At 37.4% G+C, this 27,740-nt stretch overlaps 1 long non-coding RNA gene across 2 annotated transcripts in view; it reads right to left on the minus strand.

Annotated features, from left to right (window-relative positions):
* Window positions 1-27,740, minus strand: part of LOC108409306 (uncharacterized) — a 370,244-nt gene that overhangs the window by 2,640 nt on the left and 339,864 nt on the right. The window lies entirely within an intron of this gene.

The raw sequence follows: 27,740 nt of genomic DNA on the forward strand, positions 1-27,740 counted from the left end.
TGATGACATGGTTTTCCCCACTTTAATTTGGTAATCTGATGAATTAAAATGATAGGCTTTCTTTTCTTTTTGTTTCGGTTCTTTTTATATAAGTAAAATATTTCAGATATAATGGAAGCTCTGTATGCTCTACATTGATCTCATTTTTACCCTCCCTCCCTTGAGGCAAATACCACCCTAAATTCAGTGTTTATCATTCTCATGCATATTTTCATACTATTGCTACATATATATGTATCATAAACAATATGTGGTGTTGTTTTGCATGTTTTCAAAGTTTATATAAATGGTGCCTTACTATGCATATTCTACAATTTGCGTTTCCATTTTGATACTTGAAGCTCTAGTTCATTCTAGTTGCTATTGACATTGTACTGTGTCACTGCAATATAATTGTGTTACTACAATGTATTTGTTCCTTCTTTTGTTTAGAAATGCTAAAGTTGTTTCTAAATTTTAGCTATTGCAAACAATGGCACAGATAAATATTCTTATAAAAGATTACTTCTGCTCAATGCAAACCGCCTTGTTTGTCCATAGGATATGATCTTTTTCCAGGTTGCTAAATATTGTCAAATTGCTTCCTCAACGTACACTCCCAGAAGTAAAAGTACAGGTCTGTTTTTCCATATACTTGTATTGTCAGGCTTTTAATGTTTGCTGGTCTGATAGCTAGAAAATGATATTTCATTGTTGTTTTAATTTGAATTTCTTGAATTTACTCATGAGACTGAGAATCTTATATACATATGATTACCACATTGCTGTTTGTGTCTTTTGCCTTCTTTTTTTTTATTGATTTGAAGACTTAAAATATATATATACCCAGTAGTAATCATTTGTTGGTCATATGCAGTATAGAGATATTCTAGTTTGTTGCTTGAGCTTAAGACATAAATATTCAGTATAATTATAAAGTGAATCCTCATGGAAATAACCACTCAATTTAAGAAGTAGAAAATTTCCCCCTCCAGAAATTTCTCATGTGTCTCTCCCCAATAATATCCCTTCTCCTTTCCTGGATCTAACTGTTTTCTTGATTTTGATTTATCATATTCTTGTTTTTATATATAATTTAGCCACCTATGTAGGCATCCCTAAACACTATAGGTTAGCTTTGCTGCTTTTGAGCTTTGGATAAATGAAATCATTTTGCAGTTTTTCTTTTATGTCTTATTTCTTTGACCCAACATATGATCATAAGATGAATCCTTGTGATGTATAACTATAGTTCCTCATTTTCACTGCTGATGGTATTTTATCAAAGGAACATTCCACAATTTTTTATCCATTCTACTGTTGATTTGTTTTTCTCCCTTCAGTTTTTCAATATTTCAAACAATATCACTGTGAAACTTCTTATACATATCTCCTGGTGCATGTGTATATGAATTTCTCCAGGGACAATACCCTAGGAGAGGATTTCACAATCATCAGGCATGCATATTTTCATCTTTATTAGAGAATGCCAAACTATTTTCCAAAGTGGCTGTTGTAGCCTGTCTTTGACTTTGCTTGTGATAACTATTGTTGAACAAAGTTTTTAATTAAAAATCAGTCTAATTTATCAATATTTATCTTCTCTTATAGTGCCTTGTTTAAGAAATCCTTCTCTACTCTGAAGGCGTTTTCCTATTTTTCCCTAAATGTTTTAAAGTCTTGCCTTTTCTTATGCAGGTTTTTAATTTACTTGTAAATAATTTTTATATATGATGAAACTGTAGGCATCCAGTTTTACTTTTTGCATTGAGGACGGCCATTTATTGAAGTCATTCTTTCCCTATTGATTTGTGACATCATCTCATCAACATACTATTTTCATTTAAGGATGTATCTTTTTATTGAGAAGAGTTTACTTTTGCATACCACTTTAAATCTTTAATGGTTTCATTTATTCAGATTTCCAATTTCTTCTTAAACTAATTTTGGTAATTTTTATATTTTAGTAATAAAAAATGTCCGTAAGTTTTCAAATTTAAAAACATAAAGCCAGTCATAGTCTGTTGTGATTTTTTTAAAGACTGTTTTAGTTATTTCCCCTCTTTATTTCTAATTTTGGATATTTATGTGTCTTCTCTTTGTTCACTAGTTCAGTCTTGTTTGAAGTTCATTTTATGAGTTTTTTTTCCCCAAACAGAAATAGCTTTTGTCTTTGTTGATTTCTTCTATTGTTTTCTTGTTTTTTATTCCATTAATATCTACTCCTGATTGTAACATTTCTTTTCCTGAATCTTTTTTCTGTTTCTGATCTTTTTATTCATTCTTGATTTGAACAAGACTCATTATTTTCTTTCTTTTAATCAATGCATTTGCAGTTACAAATTCCCTTCTAAGTTCTCTTCTAGCTACAGAGTTTTAATATACAACTTTCAATGACAAGCCATATTATTTTGTAACTTCTCTCATTATGCTTTTTCACAATGAGTTGTTTAGTAATACATTTAAAAGTTTCCAGCATGTTTGTTTTGTCTTGTTTGGAATGAACTTTTATGGTTGCTTTTTAATTTAGTTTTATTGTCACAAGAGGAAATGGTCTATATGACAGTGGTCTCTGGTGTTTGTTGAAATTTTCTCTGTGTCCCAGTATTACATGTAATAATTTTTTATAAATGCTTCATAGGTACTAGAAAAGAGTATATTTTATCTATTGTTTGAAGACTGTATACACATTTATTACAAGTATGTGCTGATTTAGTTGTTCAACCCTTTTATATTTCAATAATATTGTGTCTGCTTGATGCATAGTTTCTAAAAGAAGTTAAAAGCTCCCACTGTGTTTCTGTATTGGTCATTTATTTCTTTGTAACTTTGTCTGTTCCTGTATTGTATATTTTGAGGTAATTGTGTTAGGTACATATAAATTCATTATTGTTTTATTTCCTTGTGGGTTGCTTTCTTTATACAATATTTAAGTATATAATAGATATAATAAATTACATAATATATTATACTTTAAATTTTATTTTGTATGGTATCAATACTGCTACACCAGTGTGGTGGTGGTGGTAATTGCATGGTATATCTTTCCAATGTCTTCATTTCAACATTTCTAACTAATTTTATTTCAACCGTGTCTCTTGTAAGTGTTTAACTAGATTTAAATGTAACATTATAACCTATTTATTTTAGTTGGTGGATTTTAGTTATTTACATTTTTCTTAAAAACAGATCCTGAAGCAATTCCATGGCATTAAGAAAGAGAGAGAGAAGGGAACTGAAGCAGGGGAGAATGAAAGGCAAATGTAAAGACTTCACAAGCCCTGAGACAATGCCAATGCTTAATAGTTGTACTTACCCTTGGTACATTTTCTGTACACATAGTACAGGCATACTCATGCCTTAGAAAAGTCTACTGAAGAGAAGAAAGGAGAAGGAATTTATCTGCTGGCTCCTTACTATCACTTGTCTCTACTTAGTCAAGGTTTGCCCATTGAGGGTTTAATTCACTGAATTTCAGGTTGAGTTACCTAGTCCTTGCACTGTGGCATTAAATGCCAGCTGAGTGGGAGAAGGCAGAGACAATGGGCAGTGGTCTCTGGCTACAGGCGTACATGGAGTGGGTTGTCACTTGACAGTGGTTATAGCGGAGCAAGAGGCTGAGTGTTTGGGAGACAGATGAAGCCAGAAGAACTTGAAGGTGTGCACAAGATGCAGCTCATGTAACATTCACTGTAACTATTTATATATTTGTGCTTACCTTTTTTAGCACCTTATTTTGTGTTTTATGTTTTCTGTTCTCTACTTTGTTTCCCCCCACTCTTTTCCTGTCTTCTACTGAACTGAAAAAGTTTTTTGTATCTTCCTCCACCCCCATCCCTTTTTTCCCCTGTCGCAATTTGGAAAATAGATTATATTTTTATTTTTATAGTGGTTATTCTTAAATTTATATGTACTCAATTACATACATCTCCTAGCTACACATTTTTCTAACAGATTTAGAAAATTCAATATTTCTAACCTCTTACAAAACATAATACAGAATATAATCGTCTTTACCTATTTGAACACCTTTCCCGTCTAGTTATTGCTGCTTCTAATTATCCTATCTATCCAGTTTTACCCCCTAGTAACAAAATAATTGTCTCTTTTTCAGTTAATGTTTAATTAAATTTATTGACATACTTTTCCTAGCTTATTAGCTTACCTCCAAACTCACTTGTCTTCTCACTGGTGTATATCCTTTAAAGTTCTTTTTTGTTTGTTTGTTTGTTTAATAGGACTTATCTTTTTAGAAGTATAGATTTACAGAAAACTTTGAGAAGATAATTTAGAGATTTCTCATATACCTTGTATATGTTCCTCTATTATCAACATCTCACATTAGTATTATACATTTTGTTACAATTAATGAACCAATATTAATATATTACTACTAACAAAAGCATACTTTATTCATATTTTCTTAGTTTTCATCTAATGTCCTTTTTCTGTCCCAGGGCCCCACCTAGGATATCTCATTGCATTTAGTCATCATGTCTCCTGAGGCTCCTGTCAGCTATTGCACTTTCTCAGTCTTTCCTCATTTTCAATGACATTGACAGTTTTGAGGAATATTTTGTAGGATGCCCACTACTGGAATTTGTCTGGTGTTTTCCTCATGTTAAGATTGGGTCATGTGTTATTGGAAGGAAGATCACAGGGGTAAAGTGTCATTTTTATTATGTCATATCAAAGATACATAACATACTATCCACATGATTTATGACTGTTGATGTTGGCCTTGATCACTGGCTGAGATAGAGTTTGTCAGGTTCTCCATTGTAAAGTTTATTCTCTCCCTGGCACACCTCTTCCATTTTATATACTGTGGAAAGAAGTCACCATGTGCAGCCCATGACTAAGAAGTGGGGAGTTATGCTCCCCTTTCTGAGGGCACAGTATCTAAATTATTTGAAATTCCTCTACATGAGAGATTTGCCTCTTCTCATTTATTAATTTATTCAATTATTTATTTGTATAAGTATGAACTCATGGATATTTATTTTATACTTTGGATTATAAACCAATACCATTTTATTTATTGTGTTGCTCAAATTGTTCCAGCTTTGGCCACCAGGAGCTCTTTCATTTGGTTTTGGTACTCCTTTGATATACCCCCACTGTGCTGTTATTTTTGAACAGTTTTACTTTATGGCACTACCAGAAACTCCAAGATCATCTTATATATTTCTGACCAGTCATAGAATCAGTTGTTTCTTCCAGGATCCCTGCTTGTTTTTATTAGAGAATAGTATTAGAAACCAAGATCTGGGCATTAGGTGTGCTCATTGCTAGTGAGGTGTCATTTCCTTTAGGCACTCTCACATCTTATAGAGCAAAAAACCTGTGTTTATACCAACCCATGTATGTATATGTATTTATAAATATTTCTGTAAATAGCTATTTGTATCTTTATTAGGCTAACCATACTAATGTATCTAACTCTAATCATTTGGTTACTCTGGCCTCCTCCTCTTTTCTATGCCAACCCAGTAATGAGAAAATTGGCTCCCAAATATACACTATCCATTTGAGTTGATTTGAAAGAAATCAGAGAAGATCCAAATAAATGGAGAGATAGTCCATGTTCATGGATAGTAAGACTCAAAATTGTTAAGATGTCAGTTTTTCCCAACTCAATTTATGGATTCAACCCAACTCCAGTCAAAATCCAAAAAGCTATTTTTTGAATATTGACAAACTTAGTCTGAAGTTTATATGGAAAAGCAAAAGACCCAGGATAGTCAACACATGAAGAAGATTGAGTTGGGAAGAACTGACATCTTAACAATTTTGAGTCTTGCTATCCATGAACATGGAATATCTCTCCATTTATTTAGATCTTTTATTTCTTTCATCAAGATTTTATAGTTTTTCTTATATAGATCCTGTATGTATTCTGTTAGGTTTATATCTAAGAATTTCATTTTTTTACATTATATTTAAATAATATTGTGTTTTAAATTTCAAATTCTAATTATTAATTACTGATTTATATAGAAGGCTTAGACTTTTGTATTTTGGCTTATATCCTGCAACCTTATAATAATCACTTATTAGTTCCAGTAGTTTTTGTTTTGTTTTTGATTATTTTGGATTTTCTAAACAGACAATCATGTCATCAGCAAAAACAGAAACTTTTCTTTCTTCTTTCCTAATTTGTACACTTTCTCCTCCTCCCCACCTTTTTCTTGTCTTATTGTATTATCTAGGACTTCCAGTGCAAGTGATGGGAAGGAATATTCTTGCCTCATTCTCAATCTTAGAAGAAAACACTCAATTTTTCTCTACTAAGTATAATGTTAACTATAGAGTTAAAAAATAATTTTAAAAAATCAAATTGGGGAAATGCCTCTCTAGTCCTAATTTTCTGAATTAAAAAAAAGTCATCAGTGGATGTTGAATTCTGTCAAGTGCTTTTCTATATCAATTGAAATGAGCTTTTTTAGCCTGTGGATGGAGTGGGTCACATCAATTGATTTTTAAAGGTTGAACCACTCTCACACACCTGAAATAATCCTTCTTGGTTGTGGTTTACAATTCTTTTTATGCATTGCTGGACTAAAGTTGCTCATAGTTTGTTGGGAATTTTTGCATCCATGTTCATAAGAGATATTGGTCTATGGCATTTCTTTCTTGTAATGTCTTTATCCAGTTTTGGTGTTAGAGTAATGCTGGCATCATAGAATGAGGCAGGAAGTGTTCATTTAGCTTCTATTTTCTGGAGTAGACTGTAGAGAATTCTTTATTTTATAAGTGTTTAGTAGAATTTAGCATTAACTCCTCCCGAGTTTTACTTTATTTTCTGGAAAGATATTGTTAATTTCTTTAATAGAGGCATATTCATATTCTCTGTTTATCCTTTTGTGAGCTTTGGGAGTTCATGTCTTTCAAATAATTTGTCTATTTCATCTAAGTTATCAAATTTGTGGCCATAGTGGTTCACAGTATTCCTCTGTTATTCTTTTGATGATCAGTTGTGATGACTCTTCTTTTATTTCTAATATTGGTAATTTGTATCCTCGTTCTTTTTTTCTAGGTTAACCTAGCTATGGTTCTATTAGTTTTTTTTGTTCTTGTTATTATTCTAGTTTGTATTTCTTAATCATATGTGAGCATACATTAGTATATTCATAAGCCATTTATAATTCAAATCTTCTGAAAACTCTAAGCTTTTAAGTTAAAATTTTTTCCCCAGCTTTATTGAAGTATGATTGACAAATAAAAATTGTATATATTTAAGATGTACAGTGTAATGTTCTGATATATGTATATATTATAAGATGATTACCCCAATGAATTTCATTAACATATCCACTACTCTATAGTTTCCTTTTTGTGTGTGTGTGGTGTCAGAACACTTGTGATCTACTCTCATAGCAAATTTCAATTATACAATACATTATTATTAACTATAGTCAACATGCTATAAATTAGGTCTCCAGAATTTATTCACCTTATAACTAGAAGTTTGTACCCTCTGATCAATGTCTTCTCTATTCCTCCAACTCCACAGCCTCTAACAATCACCATTCTAATCTTTGTTACTATGTGTTTGACTTCTTTTTTTTAGATTCCCTATATAAGTGGAATCATTCAGTATTTATCTTTCTGTGTCTGGCTTATTTCACTTAACATAATTCTGTCAGTTTCATCCATATTGTTGCAAATGGCAGGGTTTCCTTTTTTTAAGGGTAAATTATACCACATTTTCTTAGGTTGTTTCCATATTTTGGCTACTGTAAATAATGCTGCAGTGAGCATGGGAGTGCAACTATCTCTCTGAGATGGTGATTTTATTTCCTTTGGATATATACCCAGGGACTGCTAGATCATACAGTAGTACTATTTTTAATTTTTTGAGGAACTTCCATACTGATTTCCATAATGGCTATACCAATTCACATTTCCACCAAGAGAGTCTCCTTTTCTCCAACATCCTTGCCAAGACTTGTTATCTTTTGATTTTTTTTGATAACAGACATTCTAATATATATCAGGTAATGTCTCATTGTGGTTTTGATTTACATTTCCTCAATAATTAGTGACATTGGGCAGTTTTTCATACATCTCTTAACTATTTGCATGTCTTCTCTGGAAAAATGTCTATTCAGGTCATTTTCCCCTATTTTCATTGGGCTACTTATTTTTGCTATTGAGTTGTATGTGTTCCTCATATATTTTGGATATCAACTTCTTATTGGGTATCTGTTTGCAAGTATTTTTTTTTTACTGTTACCATTTTTTTACTTTTATCTTATTTTATTTTATTTTGTTATCATTAATCTACAATTACATGGAGAACATTATGTTTACTAGGCTCTCCCCTACACCAAGTCCACCCCACAAACCCCATTACAGTCACTGTCCATCAGCGTACTAAGATGTTGTAGAATCACTACTTGTCTTCTCTGTGTTGCACAGCCCTCCCCTTTCCCCCACCCCCCACATTATACATGCTAATCACAATACCCCCTTTCTTCTTCCCCATCCTTATCCCTCCCTACCCTCCCATTCTCCCAATCCCTTTCCCTTTGCTAACTGTTAGTCCCTTCTTGGGTTCTGTGATTCTGCTGCTGTTTTGTTCCTTCAGTTTTTCCTTTGTTCTTATACTCCACAGATGAATGAAATCATTTGGTATTTGTCTTTCTCTGCTTGACTTATTTCACTGAGCATAATACCCTCTAGCTCCATCCATGTTGTTACAAATGGTAGGATTTGTTTTCTTCTTCTGGCTGAATAATATTCCATTGTGTATATGTACCACATCTTCTTTATCCATTCATCTACTGTTGGACACTTAGGTTGCTTCCATTTCTTGGCTATTGTAAATAGTGCAGTGATAAACGTAGGGGTGCCTCTGTCTTTCAAACTGGAGTGCTGCATTCTTAGGGTAAATTCCTAGAAGTGGAATTCCTGGGTCAAATAGTAAGTCTATTTTGAGCATTTTGAGGAACCTCCATACTGCTTTCCACAATGGTTGACCTAATTTACATTCCCACCAGCAGTGTAGGAGGGTTCCCCTTTCTCCACAACCTCACCAACATCCGTTGTTGTTTGTCTTTTGGATGGTAGAGATCCTTACTGGTATGAGGTGATAATTCATTGTGGTTTTAATTTGCATTTCTCTGATAACTAGTGATGTGGAGCATCTTTTTATGTGTCTGCTGGCCATCTGAATTTCTTCTTTGAAGAACTATGTGTTCAGCTCCTTTGCCCATTTTTTAATTGGATTATTTGCTTTCTGTTTGTTGAGGTGCATGAGCTCTTTATATATTTTCGATGTCAAGCCTTTATCGGATCTGTCATTTACAAATATATTCTCCCATACTGTAGGGTACTTTTTGTTCCATTGATGGTGTCCTTTGCTGTACAGAAGCTTTTCAGCTTGATATAGTCCCACTTGTTCATTTTTGCTTTTGTTTTCCTTGCCCAGGGAGATATGTTCATGAAGAAGTCACTAATGTTTGTGTCCAGGAGATTTTTGCCTATGTTTTTTTCTAAGATTTTATGGTTTCATGACTTACATTCAGGTCTTTGATCCATTTCGAATTTACTTTTGTGTATGGGGTTAAGACAGTGATCCAGTTTCATTCTCTTACATGTAGCTGTCCAGTTTTGCCAGCACCATCTGTTGAATAGACTGTCATTTCCCCATTGTATGTCCCTGGCTCCTTTATTGAATATTAATTGACCATATATGGTTGGGTTAATGTCTGGAGTCTCTAATCTGTTCCACTGGTCTGTGGCTCTGTTCTTGTGCCAGTACCAAATTGTCTTGATTACTATGGCTTTGTAGTAGAGCTTGAAGTTGGGGAGTGAGATCCCCGCCACTTTATTCTTCTTTCTCAGGATTGCTTTGGCTATTCGGGGTCTTTGGTGTTTCCATATGAATTTTTGAACTATTTGTTCCAGTTTGTTGAAGAATGTTGTTGGTAGTTTGATAGGGATTGCATCAAATCTGAATATTGCTTTGGGCAGGATGGCCATTTTGATGATATTAATTCTTCCTAGCCAAGAGCATGGGATGAGTTTCCATTTGTTAGTGTCCTCTTTACTTTCTCTTAAGAGTGTCTTATAGTTTTCAGGGTATAGGTCTTTCACTTCTTTGGTTAGGTTTATTCCTAGGTATTTTATTCTTTTTGATGCAATTGTGAATGGAATTGTTTTCCTGATTTCTCTTTCTATTGGCTCATTGTTACTGTATAGGAAAGCCACAGATTTCTGTGTGTTAATTTTGCATCCTGCAACTTTGCTGTATTCTGATATCAGTTCTAGTAGTTTTGGAGTGGAGTCTTCAGGATTTTTTATGTACGATATCATTTCATCTGCAAATAGTGGCAGTTTAACTTCTTCTTTGCCAATCTGGATTCCTTGTATTTCTTTGTTTTGTCTAATTGTGTGGCTAGGACCTCCAGTACCATGTTGAATAACAGTGGGGAGAGTGGGCATCCCTGTCTTGTTCCCGATCTCAGAGGAAAAGCTTTCAGCTTCTCGCTGTTCAGTATGATGTTAGCTGTGGGTTTATCATATATGGCCTTTATTATGTTGAGGTACTTGCCCTCTATACCCATTTTGCTGAGAGTTTTTTATCATGAATGGATGTTGAATTTTGTCGAATGCTTTTTCAGCATCTATGGAGATGATCATATGGTTTTTGTCCTTCTTTTTGTTGATGTGGTGGATGATGTTGATGGATTTTCGAATGTTGTACCATCTTTGCATCCCTGAGATGAATCCCACTTGGTCGTGGTGTATGATTCTTTTGATATATTTTTGAATTCGGTTTGCTAATATTTTATTGAGTATTTTTGCATCTACGTTTTTCAGGATTATTGGTCTGTAATTTTCTTTTTTGGTGGGGTCTTTGTCTGGTTTTGGTATGATGTTGGCTTCATAGAATGAGTTTGGGAGTATTCCCTCCTCTTCTATTTTTTGGAAAACTTTAAGGAGAATGGGTATTATGTCTTCTCTGTATGTCTGATAAAATTCCGAGGTAAATCCGTCTGGCCCGGGGGTTTTGTTCTTGGGTAGTTTTTTGATCACCACTTCAATTTCTTTGCTGGTAATTGTTTGTTTAGATTTTGTGTTTCTTCCTTGGTCAGTCTTGGAAGGTTGTATTTTTCTAGGAAGTTGTCCATTTCTTCTAGGTTTTCCAGCTTGTTAGCATACAGGTTTTCATAGTAGTCTTTAATAATTCTTTGTATTTCTGTGGAGTCTGTTGTGATTTTTCCTTTCTCATTTCTGATTCTGTTGATGTGTGTTGATTCTCTTTTTCTCTTCATAAGTTTGGCTAGAGGCTTATCTATTTTGCTTATTTTCTCAAAGAACCAGCTCTTGGTTTCATTGATTTTTTCTATTGTTTTATTCTTCTCAATTTTTAAAATTTCTTCTCTGATCTTTATTATGTCCCTCCTGCTGCTGACTTTCGGTCTCATTTATTCTTCTTTTTCCAGTTTCAATAATTGTGATGTTAGACTATTCATTTGGGATCGTTCTTCCTTATTTAAATATGCCTGAATTGCTATATACTTTCCTCTTAAGATTGCTTTCACTACATCCCACAGAAGTTGGGGCTTTGTGTTGTTGTAATTTGTTTCCATATATTCCTTGATCTCTATTTTAATTTGTTGATTGATCCATTGATTATTTAGGAGCATGTTGTTAAGCCTCCATGTGTTTGTGAGCCTTTTTGTTTTCTTTGTACAATTTATTTCTAGTTTTATACCTTCGTGATCTGAGAAGCTGGTTGGTACAATTTCAATCTTTTTTAATTTACTGAGGCTCTTTTTGTGGCCTAGTATGTGATCTATTCTGGAGAGTGTTCCATGTGCACTTGAGAAGAATGTGTATCCTGTTGCTTTTGGATGTAGAGTTCTATAGATGTCCATTACATCCTTCTGTTCTAGTGTGTTGTTCAGTGCCTCTGTGTCCTTACTTATTTTCTGTCCAGTGGATCTATCCTTTGGGGTGAGTGGCATGTTGAAGTTTCCTAAAATGAATGCATTGCAGTCTATTTCCTCCTTTAATTCTGTTAGTATTTGTTTCACATATGTTGGTGCTCCTGTGTTGGGTGCATATATATTTAGAATGGTTATATCCTCTTGTTGGACTGAGCCCTTTATCATTATGTAATATCCTTCTTTATCTCTTGTTACTTCCTTTGTTTTGAAGTCTATTTTGTCTGATACTAGTACTGCAAACCCTGCTTTCTTCTCCCTGTTGTTTGCATGAAATATCTCTTTCCATCCCTTGACTTTTAGTCTGTGCATGTCTTTGGGTTTGAGGTGAGTTTCTTGTAAGCAGCATATAGATGGGTCTTGCTTTTTTATCCATTCTATTACTCTGTGTCTTTTGATTGGTGCATTCAGTTCATTTACATTTAGGGTGACTATTGAAGGATATGTATTTATTGCCATTGCAGACTTTAGATTCGTGGTTACCAAAAGTTCAAGGGTAGCTTCTTTAGTATCTTACTATCTAACTTAACTCGCTTATTGAGCTGTTATAAACACTGTCTGGTGATTCTTTATCTCTCTCCCTTATTATTCCTCCTCCTCCATTCTTTATATGTTGGTTGTTTTATTCTGTGCTCTTTTGTGTTTCCTTTAACTGCTTTTGTGGTTTGTTGATTTTATTTTTTGCCTTTAGTTAGTATTTGGTTGGTCTGCTTTCTTTGCTGTGATTTTATTTTCTCTGGTGACATCTGTTTAGTCTTAGGAGTGCTCCCATCTAGAACAGTCCCTTTAGAATACCCTGTAGCGGTGGTTTGTGGGAGGCAAATTCCCTCAACTTCTGCTTGTCTGGGAATTGTTTAATCCCTCCTTCATATTTAAATGATTATTGTGCTGCATACAGTATTCTTGGTTCAAGGCCCTTCTGTTTCATTGCATTAAATATATCATGCCATTCTCTTCTAGCCTGTAAGGTTTCTGTTGAGAAGTCTGATGGGTTTTCCTTTGTAGGTGACCTTTTTCCTCTCTCTAGATGCCTTTAAAACTCTGTCCTTGTCCTTGATCTTTGCCATTTTAATTATTATGTGTCTTGGTGTTGTCCTCCTTGAGTCCCTTCTGTTGGGAGTTCTGTGTACTTGCATGGTCTGATTGGTTATTTCCTCCCCCAGTTTGGGGAAGTTTTCAGCAATTATTTCTTCAAATACACTTTCTATCCCTTTTTCTCTCTCTTCTTCTTCTGGTACCCCTATAATGTGGATATTGTTCCTTTTGGATTGGTCACACAGTTCTCTTAATATTGTTTCATTCCTGGAGATCCTTTTATCTCTCTCTGCATCAGCTTCTATGCGTTCCTGTTCTCTGGTTTCTATTCCATCAATGGCCTCTTGCATCTTATCCATTCTGATTATATATCCTTCCAGAGATTGTTTCATTTCTGTAATCTCCCTCCAGATGTCATCCCTTAGCTCTTGTATATTTCTCTGCAGCTCTGTCAGCATTGTTATGACCTTTATTTTGAATTCTTTTTCAGGAAGACTGGTAAGGTCTATCTCCTTCTCAGGGGTTGACTCTGTGATTTTGGTCTGTCTCAAATTCTGCCTTTTCATGGCAATAGAGATAGTTTGTGGAGCTGGTGCGAGTGACAGCTGGGAGAACGTCCCTTCTTGTTGGTTTGTGGCCTTCCTCTCCTGGGAGAACAGTGACCTCCAGCAGCTTGTGCTGGGCAGGTATGCACAGACAGGGCTTCTGATTCTTGTCCGGCTGCTACGGAGTTTAGCTCTGTGGTTGCTGTGGGCATGGCCTGCCTCGGGCTGCTGCTCCAATATGGCAGAGCCACATTGGAGGGGAAACGGCCAGGAGGCTGTTTATCTCCATGAGGGGCCTCCGAGGTGCACTGCTGCCCAGGGGGTTAGGGTGCCCGGAGTTCCCTGGGATTCCCAGCTGCTGAGCTAAGTGTCCTGGGATGCTTCCGTCCAGCTGTGGGGTCCCTGTCCCTTTAAGACTTTCAAAAAGCACTCACTTTTCTTTGTCCCCAGGGCGCCAGCTGTGGGGACCCGCTCACAGGTCTTACTGTCCTGTTTCCCTAGTTTCTAGCACCCCACACACGCACTGTGTCTGCGCTCTGGTGCGGATGGCTAGGGCTGGCTATTTAGCAGTCCTGGGCTCCCTCTCCCTCCCAGTTCTGACTCTTCTCCTCCTACCGGACCTGGGGTGAGGGGTGCACAGGTCCTGCGAGGTTGGGGCTTGTATCTTACCCCCTTTGCGAGGTGCTGGGTTCTCACAGGTGTGGATGTAGTCTGGCTGTTGTCCTGTGTCTTCTGGTCTTTTAGGAAGAGTTGCATTTGTTGTATTTTCAAAAATATATGTGTTTTTGGGAGGAGATTTCTGCTGCTCTACTCATGCTGCCATCTTGGCTCCACCTCTGTTTGCAAGTATTTTATCCCACTCTATAGGTTGCCTTTTCATTTTGTTGATTGTTTCCTTTGCTGTCAGAAACTTTTTAGTTTGATGTAGTCCCACTTTTTTATTTTTTATTTTTTGCATGTGTTTTGGAGTCCAACCCCCAAAATCATTGCAAAAACCAATGTCTACATATCTATTTTCCTCTATGTTTTTTCTAGGAGTTTTATGCTTTCGGGTCTTATGTTTGAGCCTTTAATCCATGTTGGGTTGACTTTGTATGTGGTGTTAAGATAAGGGTCCAATTTCATTCTTTTTCATCTGGATATCCAGTTTTCCCAGAACCATTTATTAAGAGGCTATCCTTTCCTCATTGTGTATTCTTGATGCCTTTGTCAGAAATTAATTGACCATGTATATGGATTTATTCTAGGCTTTCTATTCTGTTTCATTTGTTTGTGTATCTGTTTCAGGCCAGTAGCATATTGTTTTGATTACTATAGCTTTGCAATATAATTTTAAGTCAGGAAGTGTGATACCTCTACTTTGTTCTCCTTACTCAAGATTGCTTTAGCTACTCAGGGTCTTTTGTAGTTTCATAGAAGTTTTATGATTTCTTTTCTAGTTCTGTGAAAAATGCTATTGGAATTTTGGTAGGAATTACATTAAATCTGTAGATATCTTTGGGTGAAATGGATATTTTAATGTTAATTATTTTAATCTGTGAACATGGTTACCTTTCCATTTATTTGTGTCTTCTTCAATTTCTTTCATCAATGTTTTATGGTTTTTCAGTGTACAGATTTTCCACCTTGGTTAAATTTATTTTGAGATATTTATTTCTTTTTTGATTATTGTAAATGGGAAAGTTATTTATTTTTCTGGATAGTTTGTTGTTATGATCTAGAAACACAAATTATTTCTGTTTCCTGATTCTATATCTGTGATTTTATTGAATTCATTTATTAGTTTGGACCACTTTTTTGTGTGTTTGGAGTCTCTAGAGTTTTCTATATATAAGACCATGTTACTAGGTCATATGGTATTTCTATTTTTAGCTTTTTGAGGAATCTTCATACTGCTTTCCATAGTGGCTGCACCAGTTTACGTTCCCACCAACAATGTATGAGGGCTCTTTTCCTCCACATCCTCACCAACACTTAGTATTTCTTGTCCTTTGGATAGTGGCCATTCTGACTAGTGTAAGATCATATCTCATTGTGTTTTGACTTGCATTTCCCCAATGATTAGCAGTGTGGAACATCTTTTCAAGTGCCTGTTGACCATCTGTATTTCTTTGGAAAAATATCAACTATACTTAAAAAAAGTACACTAAAAAAAAGACCTTCTTATCTGCAAAGAGAGGTGATTTTACACTTTACTTTCTGATTAGGATGCAGGACTTTATCAGTTTTATTGATTTTCTCAAAGAACCAACTTTTGGCTTGGCTGATTTTCTCTACTTTCCTCCTTTTAATTTCACTGATTTCTTCTCTAGTTATGACTTCTTCATGTCTGCTCTAGGATTAAAATGCTCTTTTTTCTCTAATTTTCTAAGGTGAAGGCTTAGATTGTTGATTTTTAGATCTTTCTTCTTTCCTAAAATATGCATTCAATGCTATAAATTTTCCTCTAAGCACTAGTTTCACTGCATTCCACAAATTTTGATAAATTGTATTTTAATTTAGTTCAAAATATTTAAGAATTTTTCTCTATATTTCTTTTTTGCCCATGTGTTACTTAGAAATGTATTGTTTAATCTCCAAGTATTTGGGGGATTTTCTGCCTATGTTTCTGTTCCTGAAATCTAATTTATCTCCATTTCTATAAGACAACAGACAGTGAATGATTTCTATTCTTTTACATTTGTTAAGGTGTGCTTTATGGCCCAATTTGTGGTATATCTGTGAATGTTGCATGTGACATTAGGAAGAATGTGTATTCTGGTGTTGTTGGATAAAATAGTCAATAAATGTCAGTTATATTCAGTTGACTGATGCTGCTGTTGAGTTCAACCATGTCCTTACTGATTTTCTGTCTACTTGGTCTATCAGTTATTAAAAGAGGGGTGTTGAAGCATCTAACTCTTATAGTAGACTTATCTATTCATCTTGCAGTTATATTAGTTTCTGTCTCACATGTTTTGCTGTGCTGTTATTAGGTGCATACATGTTAAGAACTGTTAATGTCTCCCTGGATTTAATTGAGCATTTTGTGATTCCATTTTCTTTTTTCTCTGAGCATATAAGTAATACTTCTTGAAAAAAATTGTAGTGGTTTCCCTAGAGTTTTCAATATACGTTTATAACCAGTCTAAGTCCATTCTCTAATTATACTATACTACTTTGTGGGTAGTAAGGGTAACATAAAAAGTATTTCCAATTTCTTTCTCCCTTTCCTTATTACATTATAAGCATTCATTCATTCATCTTATCTGTATACTGTAATCACCTAATTCATTGTTAGTATAATTACTTAACCATAAGAAAAATAAAACAATTGATTTTACCTTCACTTATTCCTTCCTTTGATAATCTTTTTTTCCCTATGTAGATCTGGATTTCTGACCTATATACTGTTTCCTCTTCCTGAAGACCTTCTTTAAACATTACTTGCAGTACAGGTGTACTGGTGATGAATTCTCTGAGGTTATGTTTGAAAAATCTTTATTTCTTCACATTGGAAGGATAATTTCATTGATTATAGAATTCAATGTTGGTGGTCTTTTTCCTTCAACAGTTTAAATATTTCCCTCCACTCACTTCTTTCTTGCATGTTTTCTGATGTGACATCTAGTGCAATATTTATCTTGCTCCTCAAAAAGTGTGTGTGTGTGTGCTTAACTCTGTTGCTTTCAAGGTGTTCTCTTTTTCTTTGGTTTCCTACAATATGATATGGTTATGGTTAGATATATAAGTATGATATGGTTAAGGATAGATTTTTAAAAATATTTATCCTGTTTGGTGTTCTCTGAGATTCCTGGATCTGTGTTTTGATGTTTGTCATTAATTTTGGAGAAGTCCTGACCATTGCTACTTCAAATATTTCTTCTACTCCATCCCCCCTCTTTTCTCCTTCTGGTATTCCAAATTCACATATATTACACCTTTTTAAATTGTCTCACAGTTCTTGGATATCCTGTTCTCATTTCTCATTCTTTTCTCCCCTCTTTCTATTTCAATTTGGTAAGTCCCTATTGACATTATCTTCAATCTCATTGATATTTTTCCTTAGCCATGATCTGTCTACTGAAGAGCCAATAAAAGACATTCTTCATTTCTGTAACAATTTTTAAGACTATTTTTATAAAAGAAGTTTTAATTTCACAGCGAAATTAAGAGGAAGGTACAAAGATTTCCCACACATCCTCCTGCTTTCACACATGCACAGCCTCGCCCAGTAACAACATCCCCCACCAGGGTCGTACATTTGTTAATTGATGAACCTGCATTGACACATTATAATTATTTGAAGCCTGTACTTTACATTAGAGTTCACTCTTGGTGTTGTACATTCTGTGGATTTTGGGAAATGTATAATGACATGTATCCATCATTATTGTATCATACAAATTGTATTTCATTGCCCTAAAAATCCTCTGTGCTACCTTTTATCCCCCACCCTGTGAAATCCCTCAAAACCACTGATTTTCTTACTGTCTCCATAGATTTGCCTTTTCCTGAGTGTCATATATTTGGAGTCATATAGTACATATAGCTTTTCAGATTGGATTCTTTTACTTAGTAATACACATTTAAGATTCCTCTGTTTCTTTTCCTTTTTTTTTTTGCTTTGATAGCTCATTTTTTTAGTACTAAATAATTTTACATTGTCTTCATGAGCTACAGTTTATTTATCCAGTCATCTTCCTGAAGGGCATCTTCGTTGCTCCCAAGGTTTGGCAATTATGAAGTTACAATGTTTTTTATTTTTAGTATTTCCTTTTGGTTCTTAGAATTTGTATCTCTCTGATTACATTGCCATCTGTTCTTGAATGTTGTCTACTTTTTCCTTTAGAGTCCTTAACATACTAATCACAGTTATTTTAAATTCCCGGTATGATAATTACAAAATTTTTGCCATATTTGAGTCTGGCTCTGATGATTACTTTGTCTCTTGAGATTATATTTTTTCTTGCTTTTTATCAAGCCTTGCTATTTTTTTGTTGCAAGCAAAACATGATGTATCAGGTAATAGGAACTGAGGTAAATAGGTCTCAGTGTGAGGTTTTAGATTATTGTGGCTAGGAATTGGGCTGTGTTCAATGCTTTCTGTACCTGTAGGTATCAAAGGCTAGTATCTTTGTTTTTGACTTCCCTGTTATCTTTGGGTTTCATTAAAAACACCTCAAATAGAGTCTGAAACTTGCAGCTGTTTCAGCTGTAATATTCTTTGTTAGGTACCCTAGTGATGTAATGGTAAGGTATGGAGAAAGGAAAAGAGTTCTCTAATCCTATGATATTAAGTCTGTCTTTAGTGGGCCTGTGCCATTGAGCTGTGACCTTCACAAGTGTTTTTCATATTTTTTTCTCCCTTTATGTGAGACAGGAAGGCTAGAGAGGGCTTGAGTTGTATAAGTTCCCTTCCCCCACATCATATAAAGTCTAGTAAAGTCTTTTCCTTGATGAGTAGGCCTTTGTTAAGGAGAATGCTCTGGGAATTATTTCAGATTGGTTACTATTCCCTTCTCCCCCTAGAAACAAAGGATTTTTGTCTTTTCACCATAACAATTTGGTAGGGTTTCTGGAGATAAAACCTGGAAAAGTGTCAAGTCCTTCTTGACTGCAGCTCTGAAGAACTTCTCATTCACATTACTTTATACTCCACCTCCAGCAATTTATCAAAATTACTGTTTAAGACTTCCTACCAATTTATGGCTTTAGCAGCTTTTGCTCCAGGTAAGTTGGTTTTGGCTGTGATTGTATTCCACTTTCTCTCCAAATTTCAGGATAGTGGTTTTCCCTTTGACCTTAATTCTTTAACGGGTTCAAAAAGAAATTGATTTTCAGTTTATTCAGTTTTTTGTTGTTGTAAGGATGGGAATTCCAGCTTTACATGTTGGAGGTGGAACTGCAGGTCTCTAATAGTTCTTTTAATGACTTGAGAATCTCATTGTCTTTGTATGTCTGAAAAAGTCTTTTTCCTCCTCATTTTGAATGATAATTTATCTGGGCATAAAATTCAAGATTGCCAGGTATTTTCCTTCAGCACTTTGAAGCTACTACTTTACTGTTTTCTTGCCATATATTTTTGCTGCTGAAAATTTTGTTGTCACTTTAGGTATCATTCTTTCGTAAATTATCTTTTTTTTCTTCTGGTAGTTTTAAAGGTTTAACTTTTTTCCTCGATACTTTACAGGCTTTCTACAGTATGTCACTAGTTACAAAAGTATCTTCATTTAACCTATTTTTAATAAAGAATTACATTTTCTTTAATTCCGAAAAATTCTCACTTCTGATATGTTTTGTTTTGTTTTTTAAATTTTTTTATTAAGGTATGATTGATATACACTCTTATGAAGGTTTCACATGAAAAAACAATGTGGTTACTACATTTACCCATATTATCAAGTCCCCACCCATACCCCAATGCAGTCACTGTCCATCAGTGCAGCAAGATGCCCCAGATTCACTATGTGCCTTCTCTGTGCCCTTTGGTAGTCACTAGTTCATTCTTGGAGTCTCTTAGTCTGCTGCCATTTTGTTCTTTCAGTTTTGCTTCATTGTTATACTCCACAAATGAGGGAAATCATTTGGCATTTGTCTTTCTCCACCTGGCTTATTTCACTGAGCTTAATGTCCTCCAGCTCTATCCATGTTGTTGCAAATGGTAGGATTTGTTTTCTTCTTATGGCTGAATAGTATTCCATTGTGTATATGTACCACTTCTTTTTTATTCATTCATCTACTGATGGACACTTAGGTTGCTTCCATATTGTAAAAAGTGCTGCGATAAACATAGGGGTGCACATGTCTTTTTGAATCTGAGAAGTTGTATTCTTTGGGTAAATTTCAAGGAGTGGGATTCCTGGGTCAAATGGTATTTCTATTTTTAGTTTTTTGAGGAACCTCCATATTGCTTTCCACAATGGTTGAACTAGCTTACATTCCCACCAGCAGTGTAGGAGGGTTCCCCTTTCTCCACATCCTTGCCAGCATTTGTTGTTCTTAGTCTTTTTGATGTTGGCCATCCTTACTGGTGTGAGGTTATATCTTATTGTGGTTTTAATTTGCATTTCTCTGATGATTAGTGATGTGGAGCATCTTTTCATGTGTCTGTAGGCCATCTGAATTTCTTCTTTGGAGAACTGTCTCTTCATATCCTCTGCCCATTTGTTAATTGGGTTATTTGCTTTTTGGGTGTTGAGGTGTGTGAGTTCTTTATATATTTTAGATGTTAACCCCTTGTTGGATACATCATTTACAAATATATGCCCCCATACTGTAGGATGCCTTTTTGTTCTGCTGATGGTGTCCTTTGCCCATACAGAAACTTCTAAGTTTGATGTAGTCCCATGAGTTCATTTTTGCTTTTAGTTCCGATATGTTTAAGTGATTAATTTCTAGAATTTTCTCCATTTTCCTTTTCTGAAGCTCCATTCAGTTAATAACTTATCAATCAGTCCAAGTTTCTAGACTGCTCTTTTACACTTTCAAATTTATTTGATGTTCTTGGGAAATTATTAAGCATCATTTCTCACTAACTCTCTTTTTTGTCTCTTTACCCATTCTAGAATTTATGCCATTATGCTGCTTTTGTCCATGAGAGAGATGATGTAGTGAGCCAAAATCTCTCTCCAGTCCTTGTCTGTCCTCTGAAGATACCATTTAAATCTACTCCAAAAATCCCTTGAGATATTGGAAGACAGAGATACCAGCTTCCACTTGACTCTTTTTCTTTAGGTTAAACACCACAGTTAAAGGTCATTATGAATGTAAGTAGTTAACAGTGAATACTACCTCTTGCAGTACAATAATGCAAAGTCTGAAAAGCAGATCAATATCTAAATTTTAATCAATAATTATAGAAGTATTCATTGGGAACCTGCTTTAGACACTGGACATGGAATGGGATTCTCATATAAGCAGAGAACAGGGGAACAGGGCATGAATTTCCCAGTTAACTGCCTCTCTGCTTATTGAGAGTATCTTGTTTAAATAAAAACCATATGTATGAAAAACTTAACTGAAAGGTGACTGCTGGCATCTTATAAAGAGATTTCATATAAGCAGTTTGGAAATTCCCTTGGGATAGGTATAGTAATCCTATGTGACTCATCTGGGTTTTATTCACTTACTAAATAGTAATTTATTAAATATTTGCTTTGTGGTAATTATAGTTCCATGTGGAGGAGCTATACTGGGGATAAGACCTGGTTCCTACTTGCAAGGAGTTTGTAGTCTAGTGGTGGACACAGAGAAGCAAAAAAGCATAAAATATAATGTGACAAGTTCTATACAAGGGATATCAAGAGACAGGACATGAACCAAACTTTAGGAGTAAAGTATATCTTCTCTGAGAAAGAGACATCTGGGCTGCAATTTGATGCACAAGGAGCAATATGGAGAGATGTGAAAGTATTTACAGCAGAAGAAATAGTCCATGCAAAAGCCTCAGGGTGAAGCCAAGATGCTCTTTAAAAAACTGAAAGAGATGAACATAAAGTTTACCCAGGAGAGTAGAGAGAGTTTCCAGAGACTGGAAAATTATACAGGGGCCAGGTCCTAGAAGTTGTCGAGTAATGTGAAGATGTTTGGGAAGTGGGGAGTCACTGGAGGTACCAGCAAGAAAGTGACATGAATATTTAATTTTCAGAATATCCCTTGGGCTAAAGTAGACGGTTAAAGCAACATAAACTTGCTAACTATGGAGATGCAGAGTGGGGTTGGATTAGTGAGGGAGAAGCGGGAGTCAAGAGTGACCTCCAGATTTCAGGCTCAGGAGGCTGAATGGGTGGGGGGCCACACTTCAAAGGAAGGAGCATAGGAGGAGAATCAGATTTTAATGAGGATTATTTCATTTTTGTGGTGATGACCTATGGGACATTCAAGTGGAGGCATGGGGTTTTTGGGTTTGGAGCTCAGAAGAGCAATCTGGGCTGGAGATGTAGATTTGGAAATCATGTGTTTATATTGATATGTAACTCTTAGCATTGACGGTAGTGGGATATTTATATCAGAACTTCTTGGGAGAATCTTTTGAAATTACCTCTACACATCTCAGAGTCTGATTTCTATATCAATGTCTCAGGAGATATTTTCTCTCCCTCTCCTCCAATTCCCAATTTAAAGATATTTTCCTCTAGAGCCACTACTCCTGATGGGTCCTCAGCTGTATCAGGGCAGGAGAAAAGTGGCTGAGATGGGGAGAGGGAATGCATTCTCCAGACTGAGAGTATGGAGTGAGAAGAATGGCCAGTGCAGCACTCTGAAGATCCCACTATTTCCAGATTTCCACATAACATTTAATGACACCCCAATTATATAAAGTGGGAGCAAGGTGTATCCTCAGAGACCATCTAACATAAGCATTGATTACTTGCAGCCTCTCCCTGCAGAGCTACAGAGGGTCAGACAACTCTCTTATAGCCTCTGAACCAATCCTGTGTAGACTATTGCCAATTCACAGTAGATGTATGAACAAGCTCAGCTGAGGTCAAGCCTGGCCCATATTGGCAGAAAGCAGAGTCAAATCAACAGAAAGCCTAGCTGAAATATAGGCTTATGGGTAAAAATAAATGGTTGTCGTTTTGAGCTACTAAGTTTTGGGATGCTCTGTTACACAGCAGAACTAACTGACACAGAAATGGTAGCTAACTGATGCTCAGTCAGTCAACAAATCTTTGAGGAACACCTACTTTGCTTCTGTAGGCTTGTGGAAAGTTCTGCAAAGCTTTCCTACCTGCCACCATACTGGTTCTGTTGGCATGACCAAAATTCTACCTCTGTGTCCTTGTCCAGAACTTCATATTGCTGCTAGAACTAGTGATGTCCTAATGTCCAGCTGGCTTGGCTGGGTTCCTGACCCCTGCTAAGTTCTTTCCAGGCCATTTCTGGGCTCCTTCTTGAATGGATGAATTAGTTGGAATCACTATACCTTTTCTAGAGCATTTCTTATTACATGGTTGTCCACTGCTTCATCTCCTTGGACATGTTGGATCTGTTTGGGTATGGACACTGGCCTGAAGTGTGCACCTGTTTCTTGGACACGGCATTAATAGCTGGACGAAGAATCATCTTTTTGCTCCCTATACTAGTTTTCTGGGTTTCCATAACAAAGTACCATACACTGTGTGGCTTAAACAATAGAAATTTATTTTCTCATAATTCTGGAGGCTAGAAGTCTGAGATCAAGATGTCAACGGGGTTGGTTTATTCTGAGGCCCCTCTCCTCAGTTTGTTAATGGCCATCTCTCCCTGTGTGTTCATATGGTCTTAGTACCTGTCTGTACCCAAATTTCTTCTTATAAGAACACCAATCATATGGGATGTACACCCTTCCTAATGACCCACCCCCTTTTTAACTTAACTACCTCTTTAAAGATGCTATCTCCAAATACAGTCACATTTTGAAGTCCTGGGGGTTAGGACTTCAACATATACATGTTGGAGGGACGCAATTCTCCCCATAACATCCATCGTGCGCAAATCTAGCATCCTTTGTTTCCCTTTGGCCCATGTGTTTGAGGTATGAGCTTGCTGGGCCTTTAAGCCACTTGAGCTACGACAGGTAAGCTCACATGCATATTGGATCCCACATATTCTCTTGGTCAGTGCATTTTTGAGGTGATAATGCCCAGATTTCTTCTCTTTACATCACTTGTATCTAATTGGCTATCATGCTTCTTAGTAACCGTAGTTTTGGTCAGAGTAGCTGAAGGCTTAAATGATACCACTTGCTTGCTGAAATGAAAAGTCACCAGAGTGATATAAACTGCTGAGGCCAAGTGCACAGAGGTGCTTCCTGGGGGATGCCTTGTCCTGGGTGCAGTCACTGCTCTTCCCCACGCAGCCCATTGGAAGGCCATGACCAAGGTGGTGTGTGCCAGGAGGTGTTGCTGCAGGAGGAGCAGGTGCCCACGTCAGCCCCTAAGAAATCACAGGGATCTACGATAAGAGGAAACCGACACTCAGCAGGCAGTGTGGTGTCGCAGAAAGGGCTCGGGAACGAGGCAGAACTATGTTTAATCCAGACTACACCACGTGCTAATCATGACCTTGGGCAAGCCTTTTAACCTCTCTGGACCTCAGTTTCCTTATGTCTATAGCAGGGAGGGTACCGCCCAGCTCAGAGAGCTGTCATGAGGGCTAGTAGTTTGAAGCACTGTGCCTAGCCCCTACCAGGAAGTTGACTGAAAGGGGACTGACCCCAAGCCTGGGATATCAGAGGGCACCATCAGATACTTTCTGGGGATACCGACATTTCATTGAGTGGTTGAATAACATCAGTCTGAAAGCCTGTCCAGAATGTCTCTTTCCTTAAGCTTCCCTCTGTGCGCATGTACTTATATGCATACACAATCACACATTGTGGGGGCCCAGCCTACGGCCGAGGCTGAGCCCCACTCTAGCTGGACAACGCCCTAAAGATGGCGCCTGCTTCCTAGACACCACCCTTCCTGGCCCTACAGCTCAGCGCATAAGGAAGTCTCCATGATTGGCTTGTCCCCATTTCCGTGCTCGTGCTCATAGCATGCTTTTCACATGTTTCCAATAAGACTGAACCTGGCGCGTGATCAGTCAGCTGATTGGTTGGGATATGCTATATAAGCTGCTGCCCTGGAGGAAGTGGTGGTTGTTGTTTTTTGCTTTTGCCTTTCGTTAGATGGATGCTCGGATGCCCATAATAAAGATTCCTAACGAACCAGGCCTTCGATGATCGTTCTCCTGCCGTCGCCATAGATGGCGGGACGCGATAACACATATGGATGCACAAGATGTATACTGAACAAGTAAGCACCATCCACAGGCCTGTGTGCACACACTCATGCACACACAACTATATAGAGCACGTACAAACATGCCCTATACAGCCCCAGAGAGTCCCTGTATTACAGATACCCACACACAAATGTGTACACCCAAACACACTCTCAGACCCAGTTCATGATGGCTGTATTCCCTCCATGAAATTGGACCCTGAAGTCATCATCATATTGGAGACCATAATATATATCTAAGTATTGGAGACCATATATTGAGCTCTCCCCCTCAATATCTCCAAAGTTAAAATACTAAGAGGGGGAAAACCCATAGGAAGAATAGGAGAATAGGAAGGCATACATACAAATTGCAATCACCACCCAATGTTGCTGGTGGAGAGAAATGGATGTTGAGCATTGAATGTTAAAAATTGTGTTGAATTAGATAAGAAAATCCCATGTAGACTTTGTTAATGATTCATAATCAGCTAATAAGCTCATCTTGAGGAGAATAATGATCCACGGACCTGTTGGCTCGTTTATCACTGTGTTTTACAACATTGGCAAAGAAACTAATTAAATCCCCGCATCATTACAGAGAATCCCTTTTAATAGAGATACAATGATGCACTAGAGGCTACAGATTACACTGCAAATTGTACCAAGAGATTTTGGACAGCGGGTTTTAATTAACATGTGAGCCAGAAGCAGCTCGCTTAAATAATAACCAGCACTGGAACCATCTGCACGGAGGAGCCAGGCAGTAGGAGGAGGCAGGGACTGAGGCCCCAGGGGCAAGAAGAGCAACAGCCGGGGCTGGGGCTGGAGGGTGTTTCAGAGTCAGGGATGCTGGGAGGGGGGAGAAACTGAGGCAAGGCTTGAGCCCAGAAGGGGAGGGGAAACAAAAGCCAGGGCATGCCAAGGTCAAGAATCAGACAGGTGAAGGACTGCAGCATTACTGGGGGTCCACATGACGATGGGGGAAGAGCCAGATCAGCTCTAGACAAGCCCCCCATTGTCCATTTGGAAAAACAAAACCAGGAGATGAAACCATCCTGTGAATGAGCATCTCCCACAGACCACTGTCTAGTGTGGATTCCATCTTCTGGCAATCAGTTCAGCAAGTTGCTAAGACCTGCTGTAAGGAGGGTGGGGTAGGGGCCCTGAGAGGGACCCCACGCCCTAGCTTTTTCTTGGCAGCAGGAGATACCTTCAGTGGCACAGCTAATGAGCCTTTGAGTTCCAGGTTTTCCTCCCATGATCTCCTCTAGGCTGACTTTCAAGGAGAAACTTCAGCCAATAGACCAGCAGACAGACAGAAGGACAAGTGAGCAAGATGACAGATGAGTGGGGAATAAAGTGGGAAACTCTGCTTAGCCATGAGTTGCATGTGCATTCTTGGAAATGAGTTCTTGGCAGACATAGGGAGAATTTTATTACTTTCAGGCAAATGCTTGGACCCCTGGGAGGCTAAACTGCTCTCCTGCAGAGGCTGCCCAGGCTAAGCTGGACTTCCTACAGGCACAGGCCTACATGGGGACTGCCTGGGTCACACAGCAACTGCTTGGCCTTAGCTTGAACAGCGTGTCGTCAATTTTCCTTGGCAGTCCCCAAGTCTGGGTACTTTTCTGTCTTCCCTCCTCAGGATCCAGGCTTTCCTTCCCAGGCTGAGCATCAACGCTAAGGTGGCCTGTGCCACAGGCAGTGTCACAGACTTCAAAGAGGCTTTTCTGACAGTTGGGGGAAGATGAAGTGTCTGTGCAGGCAAGATGCTGGGAAGAATTCTCCCCAAGTTCATGTCCCTCTCTCTGAAAAAATAAGCTGAAGGCGTCCTCCACTGAGGCTTGTATATTATTATTTTTTTAGATCAGCAGCAAAATGATTCATAAAACCTTGGAAACAGATTTTGTGTAAAGCCTCAAAGAACAATGGCTCATTGTGTATCCAGACTCCTACCTGATAATTCTGCCAAAGGCGTGATGCAGGCTCCTTTGAGATGGAGCTGCACCCAGCAGTCATTTCCCAGCCTGCTGTTCTCCCGGGGTTCCATGGCGACACTGCAAAGACCAACCTGGCATCCTTGTAGTGTCCCCAGGCAGCACTCACCCCTGTGCCCAGGCCCCCGGACTACCCCACGGCTGGGCGCTATTCATATGCTGGAGGAACTGCCAATACCATACACACAGGCTTCCAAAGCTAAGCTCACTGTCACCACACACATATGTGCACACACACGCGCACAAATGTTTGCACGAGAGAGCACGCACACACATGCACATATAAGGACACGTTAACTCCTCTTGCCTCAACTCCTCTTGCCTCTTTCCACTTTCAAGGCTGAGAGTACTGAGCTTCTGAGCCCTCCTCTGCCCTTAGCCCTGTCCAGGCCAGTGGTCACACGTCCCACACCTCTGTCCTCCAATGCCTCACTCTCATTTGGTCTTCATGCCATGTCTATGGAGGAAACAGAAGTCAGATGCCCTGCC

This window comes from Manis javanica, chromosome 4 (genome assembly GCF_040802235.1).
Source record: "Manis javanica isolate MJ-LG chromosome 4, MJ_LKY, whole genome shotgun sequence".
Classification (NCBI taxonomy): domain Eukaryota; kingdom Metazoa; phylum Chordata; class Mammalia; order Pholidota; family Manidae; genus Manis; species Manis javanica.